The following is a 7,500-nucleotide window of genomic DNA, read 5'->3' as shown; positions in this document are numbered from 1 at the left end:
CCTAAAGCGGCCAAATATTAGGCAAAGTGCCGGTGTCCGCCCGGTTCCCCAAACGCCCCTGGTCGCCCAACTCAGGGGAGAAGTGCTGAAATGAGGCCGAGTTGCCTGGTTCCCTAAAGCGGCCAAATATTAGGCAAAGTGCCGGTGTCCGCCCGGTTCCCCAAACGCCCCTGGTCGCCCAACTCAGGGGCAGAAGTGCTGAAATGAGGCCGACCTGCCTGGTTCCCTGGAGCGGCCAAATATTAGGCAAAAAGCCGGTGTCCGCCCGGTTCCCCAAACGCCCCTGGTCGCCCAACTCAGGGGAGAAGTGCTGAAATGAGGCCGAGTTGCCTGGTTCCCAAAATCGGCCAAATATTAGGCAAAGTGCCGGTGTCCGCCCGGTTCCCCAAACGCCCCTGGTCGCCCAACTCAGGGGCAGAAGTGCTGAAATGAGGCCGAGTTGCCTGGTTCCCTAAAGCGGCCAAAAAAAGAGCAAAGTGCCGGTGTCCGCCCGGTTCCCCAAACGCCCCTGGTCGCCCAACTCAGGGGAGAAGTGCTGAAATGAGGCCGAGTTGCCTGGTTCCCTAAAGCGGCCAAATATTAGGCAAAGTGCCGGTGTCCGCCCGGTTCCCCAAACGCCCCTGGTCGCCCAACTCAGGGGCAGAAGTGCTGAAATGAGGCCGACCTGCCTGGTTCCCTGGAGCGGCCAAATATTAGGCAAAAAGCCGGTGTCCGCCCGGTTCCCCAAACGCCCCTGGTCGCCCAACTCAGGGGAGAAGTGCTGAAATGAGGCCGAGTTGCCTGGTTCCCAAAATCGGCCAAATATTAGGCAAAGTGCCGGTGTCCGCCCGGTTCCCCAAACGCCCCTGGTCGCCCAACTCAGGGGCAGAAGTGCTGAAATGAGGCCGAGTTGCCTGGTTCCCTAAAGCGGCCAAATATTAGGCAAAGTGCCGGTGTCCGCCCGGTTCCCCAAACGCCCCTGGTCGCCCAACTCAGGGGCAGAAGTGCTGAAATGAGGCCGAGTTGCCTGGTTCCCTAAAGCGGCCAAATATTAGGCAAAGTGCCGCTGTCCGCCCGGTTCTCGGGCCGGCTGTAAAAACGACAAAGTCCAACTTCAGGCTGGGAAGTGGCAAAATGAGGCCGAGTTGCCTGGTTCCCCGGAGCGGCCAAATATTAGGCAAAGTGCCGCTGTCCGCCCGGTTCCCCAAACGCCCCTGGTCGCCCAACTCAGGGGAGAAGTGCTGAAATGAGGCCGAGTTGCCTGGTTCCCAAAATCGGCCAAATATTAGGCAAAGTGCCGGTGTCCGCCCGGTTCCCCAAACGCCCCTGGTCGCCCAACTCAGGGGCAGAAGTGCTGAAATGAGGCCGAGTTGCCTGGTTCCCTAAAGCGGCCAAAAAAAGAGCAAAGTGCCGGTGTCCGCCCGGTTCCCCAAACGCCCCTGGTCGCCCAACTCAGGGCAGAAGTGCTGAAGTCAGGCCGAGTGTCCTGGTTCCCTGGAGCGGCCAAATATTAGGCAAAAAGCCGGTGTCCGCCCGGTTCCCCAAACGCCCCTGGTCGCCCAACTCAGGGGAGAAGTGCTGAAGTCAGGCCGAGTTGCCTGGTTCCCTGGAGCGGCCAAATATTAGGCAAAGTGCCGCTGTCCGCCCGGTTCTCGGGCCGGCTGTAAAAACGACTAAGTCCAACTTCAGGCTGGGAAGTGGCAAACTGAGGCCGAGTGTCCTGGTTCCCAAAATCGGCCAAATATTAGGCAAAGTGCCGCTGTCCGCCCGGTTCCCCAAACGCCCCTGGTCGCCCAACTCAGGGGCAGAAGTGCTGAAATGAGGCCGAGTTGCCTGGTTCCCTAAAGCGGCCAAAAAAAGAGCAAAGTGCCGGTGTCCGCCCGGTTCCCCAAACGCCCCTGGTCGCCCAACTCAGGGGAGAAGTGCTGAAATGAGGCCGAGTTGCCTGGTTCCCTAAAGCGGCCAAATATTAGGCAAAGTGCCGGTGTCCGCCCGGTTCCCCAAACGCCCCTGGTCGCCCAACTCAGGGGAGAAGTGCTGAAATGAGGCCGAGTTGCCTGGTTCCCTAAAGCGGCCAAATATTAGGCAAAGTGCCGGTGTCCGCCCGGTTCCCCAAACGCCCCTGGTCGCCCAACTCAGGGGCAGAAGTGCTGAAATGAGGCCGAGTTGCCTGGTTCCCTAAAGCGGCCAAAAAAAGAGCAAAGTGCCGGTGTCCGCCCGGTTCCCCAAACGCCCCTGGTCGCCCAACTCAGGGGAGAAGTGCTGAAATGAGGCCGAGTTGCCTGGTTCCCTAAAGCGGCCAAATATTAGGCAAAGTGCCGGTGTCCGCCCGGTTCCCCAAACGCCCCTGGTCGCCCAACTCAGGGGCAGAAGTGCTGAAATGAGGCCGACCTGCCTGGTTCCCTGGAGCGGCCAAATATTAGGCAAAGTGCCGCTGTCCGCCCGGTTCCCCAAACGCCCCTGGTCGCCCAACTCAGGGGAGAAGTGCTGAAATGAGGCCGAGTTGCCTGGTTCCCAAAATCGGCCAAATATTAGGCAAAGTGCCGGTGTCCGCCCGGTTCCCCAAACGCCCCTGGTCGCCCAACTCAGGGGCAGAAGTGCTGAAATGAGGCCGAGTTGCCTGGTTCCCTGGAGCGGCCAAATATTAGGCAAAGTGCCGGTGTCCGCCCGGTTCCTTAAACGCCCCTGGTCGCCCAACTGACCGGCAGAAGTGCTGAAATGAGGCCGACCTGCCTGGTTCCCTGGAGCGGCCAAATATTAGGCAAAGTGCCGCTGTCCGCCCGGTTCCCCAAACGCCCCTGGTCGCCCAACTCAGGGGCAGAAGTGCAGGAATGAGGCCGACCTGCCTGGTTCCCCGGAGCGGCCAAATATTAGGCAAAGTGCCGGTGTCAAACGCCCCTGGTCGCCCAGCCCAAAAAATGACAAAGTCCCACAAACGCCCCTGGTCGCCCAGCCGAAAAAATGACTAAGTGCCAACGGCGCCCCTGGTCGCCCAGCCGAAAAAATGACTAAGTGCCAACAGCGCCCCTGGTCGCCCAAACACTCAACGCCCCTGGTCGCCCAGCCGAAAAAATGACTAAGTGCCAACAGTGCCCCTGGTCGCCCAGCCTTAAAAATGACAAAGTCACACTTCAGGCCGAATTGTGCCGAGCAGAGGCCGGCGTTCCTGGTTCCCTGGAGCGGCCAAATATTAGGCAAAGTGCCGGTGTCCGCCCGGTTCCCCAAACGCCCCTGGTCGCCCAACTCAGGGCAGAAGTGCTGAAGTCAGGCCGAGTGTCCTGGTTCCCTGGAGCGGCCAAATATTAGGCAAAGTGCCGCTGTCCGCCCGGTTCCCCAAACGCCCCTGGTCGCCCAACTCAGGGCAGAAGTGCTGAAGTCAGGCCGAGTGTCCTGGTTCCCTGGAGCGGCCAAATATTAGGCAAAAAGCCGGTGTCCGCCCGGTTCCCCAAACGCCCCTGGTCGCCCAACTCAGGGGCAGAAGTGCTGAAATGAGGCCGACCTGCCTGGTTCCCTGGAGCGGCCAAATATTAGGCAAAGTGCCGCTGTCCGCCCGGTTCCCCAAACGCCCCTGGTCGCCCAACTCAGGGCAGAAGTGCTGAAGTCAGGCCGAGTGTCCTGGTTCCCTGGAGCGGCCAAATATTAGGCAAAAAGCCGGTGTCCGCCCGGTTCCCCAAACGCCCCTGGTCGCCCAACTCAGGGGCAGAAGTGCTGAAATGAGGCCGAGTTGCCTGGTTCCCTAAAGCGGCCAAAAAAAGAGCAAAGTGCCGGTGTCCGCCCGGTTCCCCAAACGCCCCTGGTCGCCCAACTCAGGGGAGAAGTGCTGAAATGAGGCCGAGTTGCCTGGTTCCCTAAAGCGGCCAAATATTAGGCAAAGTGCCGGTGTCCGCCCGGTTCCCCAAACGCCCCTGGTCGCCCAACTCAGGGGCAGAAGTGCTGAAATGAGGCCGACCTGCCTGGTTCCCTGGAGCGGCCAAATATCAGGCAAAGTGCCGCTGTCCGCCCGGTTCCTCAAACGCCCCTGGTCGCCCAACTCAGGGGCAGAAGTGCAGGAATGAGGCCGACCTGCCTGGTTCCCTGGAGCGGCTAAAAATTAGGCAAAGTGCCGGTGTCAAACGCCCCTGGTCGCCCAGCCCAAAAAATGACAAAGTCCCACAAACGCCCCTGGTCGCCCAAACACTAAACGCCCCTGGTCGCCCAGCCGAAAAAATGACAAAGTCCCACAGACGCCCCTGGTCGCCCAAACACTCAACGCCCCTGGTCGCCCATCCGAAAAAATGACTAAGTGCCAACAGCGCCCCTGGTCGCCCAGCCCAAAAAATGACAAAGTGCCAACAGCGCCCCTGGTCGCCCAGCCTTAAAATATGACAAAGTCACACTTCAGGCCGAATTGTGCTGAACAGAGGCCGACCTGCCTGGTTCCCTGGAGCGGCCAAATAACAGGCAATGTCCCGGTGTCTGCCCGGTCCCTCAAACGCCCCTGGTCGCCCAGGATTAAAATATGACAAAGTCCCACTTCAGGCCGACTTGTGCTGAGCAGAGGCCGGCGTTCCTGGTTCCCTGGAGCGGCCGAATTAAAGGCAAAGTCCCGGTGTCAGCCCGGTCCCACAAACGCCCCTGGTCGCCCAGCCACACGGCGCCCCTGGTCGCCCATCCACAAAAACGGCAAAGTGTCAAAAATGCCCCTGGTCGCCCAGCCAATAAACGCCCCTGGTCGCCCATTCATAAAAACGGCAAAGTGTCAAAAATGCCCCTGGTCGCCCAGCCACACGGCGCCCCTGGTCGCCCATCCACAAAAACGGCAAAGTGTCAAAAATGCCCCTGGTCGCCCAGCCACTAGCCGCCCCTGGTCGCCCATCCATAAAAACGGCAAAGTGTCAAAAATGCCCCTGGTCGCCCAGCCAATAAACGCCCCTGGTCGCCCATTCATAAAAACGGCAAAGTGTCAAAAATGCCCCTGGTCGCCCAGCCACACGGCGCCCCTGGTCGCCCATCCACAAAAACGGCAAAGTGTCAAAAATGCCCCTGGTCGCCCAGCCACTAGCCGCCCCTGGTCGCCCATCCATAAAAACGGCAAAGTGTCAAAAATGCCCCTGGTCGCCCAGCAAACAAACGCCCCTGGTCGCCCATCCATAAAAACGGCAAAGTGTCAAAAATGCCCCTGGTCGCCCAGCAAACAAACGCCCCTGGTCGCCCATCCATAAAAACGGCAAAGTGTCAAAAATGCCCCTGGTCGCCCAGCAAACAAACGCCCCTGGTCGCCCATCCATAAAAACGGCAAAGTGTCAAAAATGCCCCTGGTCGCCCAGCAAACAAACGCCCCTGGTCGCCCATCCATAAAAACGGCAAAGTGTCAAAAATGCCCCTGGTCGCCCAGCAAACAAACGCCCCTGGTCGCCCATCCATAAAAACGGCAAAGTGTCAAAAATGCCCCTGGTCGCCCAGCAAACAAACGCCCCTGGTCGCCCATCCATAAAAACGGCAAAGTGTCAAAAATGCCCCTGGTCGCCCAGCAAACAAACGCCCCTGGTCGCCCATCCATAAAAACGGCAAAGTGTCAAAAATGCCCCTGGTCGCCCAGCAAACAAACGCCCCTGGTCGCCCAGCCGAAAAAATGACTAAGTGCAAACAGCGCCCCTGGTCGCCCAAACACTCAACGCCCCTGGTCGCCCAGCCGAAAAAATGACTAAGTGCCAACGGCGCCCCTGGTCGCCCAAACACTCAACGCCCCTGGTCGCCCAGCCTTAAAAATGACTAAGTGCAAACGGCGCCCCTGGTCGCCCAGCCGAAAAAATGACAAAGTGCCAACAGCGCCCCTGGTCGCCCAACCGAAAAAATGACTAAGTGCCCGCATCTTTTGCGTTGACCCCCCACCTCTACCCTCAAACCAAAAAGATGCGGAGGTTTGACCCAGATCTCCAAAACACTATCGGCACATATATAGGGAACAGCATTTTAAGAGCTTTTGGAGCCGAAAATATGACAAAGTCCCACTTTTTCGAAAATATGACAAAGTCCCACTTTTCGAAAATATGACAAAGTCCCACTTTTTCGAAAATATGGCAAAGTCCCACTTTTCTGAAAATATGACAGAGTGCCACTTTTGTCACAAATGAGTGCCTGGCTCCCCGGCAATGTGAAACACGAACACGGACTGGAGAAGCGGGCGGCTTTGCCGCTCGCCGCGGCCTCGCTCCGGAAGGGGGGGGGCCGCTTATGAAACACGAACACGGACTGGAGAAGCGGGCGGCGTTGCCGCTCGCCGCGGCCTCGCTCCGGGTGGGGGGGGGCCGCTAATGAAACACGAACACGGACTGGAGAAGCGGGCGGCTTTGCCGCTCTTCCCGGCCTCGCTCCGAGCGGGCGGGCCGAATATTAAACACGAACACGGACCGGAGAAGCGGGCGGCTCTGCCGCTCGCCGCGGCCTTTCGGGGGGGCCGCTTATGAAACACGAACACGGACCGGAGAAGCGGTCGGCTTAGCCGCTCTTCCCGGCCTCGCTCCGAGCGGGCGGGCCGCATATTAAACACGAACACGGACCGGAGAAGCGGGCGGCCTTTTGGCTCGCCGCGGCCTTTCGGGGGGGCCGCTTATGAAACACGAACACGGACCGGAGAAGCGGTCGGCTTAGCCGCTCTCCCCGGCCTCGCTCCGAGCGGGCGGGCCGAATATTAAACACGAACACGGACCGGAGAAGCGGGCGGCCTTTTGGCTCGCCGCGGCCTTTCGGGGGGGCCGCTTATGAAACACGAACACGGACCGGAGAAGCGGTCGGCTTAGCCGCTCTTCCCGGCCTCGCTCCGAGCGGGCGGGCCGAATATTAAACACGAACACGGACCGGAGAAGCGGGCGGCCTTTTGGCTCGCCGCGGCCTCGCTCCAGGCGGGCCGCTTAACGAACACGGACCAGAGAAAGCGGGCGGCCTTTCGGCTCGCCCCGGTCTCGCTCCAGGCGGGCCGCTTAACGAACACGGACTAAAGGAAGCGGGCGGCCTTTCGGCTCGCCCCGGCCTCGCTCCAGGCGGGCCGCTTAACGAACACGGACCGGGGCAGCGGGCGGCCCCACGCGCTCGCCGCGGCCTCGCTCCGAGCGGGCCGCGTAACGAACACGAACACGGACCGGAGAAGCGGGCGGCCTTTCGGCTCGCCCCGGCCTCGCTCCGAGCGGGCCGCTTAACGAACACAGACCAATGCACGGGGGCGGCTTTGCCGCTCGCCCCGGCCCCGCTCCAGGCGGGCGCCTTACTAACACGGACCGAAGGCCGGCGGCCGCTCCTCGCGGCCACGCACCCACACCCCCGCACCGACCGATCGGCGATTACAACCTGCCATCGGAGGGCCCCCGCCGGCGCCGCCAGGCGCTCGGGCGGACGGCTCCTCCGGCCGCGGGTCCACTCCAGCGCCGGGGACGCGGCGAGCGCGGCCTCGCGGCCCCGCCCGCCAATGCTCCGGCGCGAAACGTATCTGGCGAGACCGAGACGGCCCGAATGTCACATTTTTTTTTCCGACGCACGCAGAGGTCC

Source organism: Hippichthys cyanospilos, unplaced genomic scaffold (assembly GCF_059441005.1).
Source record: "Hippichthys cyanospilos isolate Australia breed blue-spotted pipefish unplaced genomic scaffold, RoL_Hcya_1.0 HiC_scaffold_56, whole genome shotgun sequence".
Lineage (NCBI taxonomy): Eukaryota > Metazoa > Chordata > Actinopteri > Syngnathiformes > Syngnathidae > Hippichthys > Hippichthys cyanospilos.
This window is presented reverse-complemented; position numbering follows the sequence as displayed.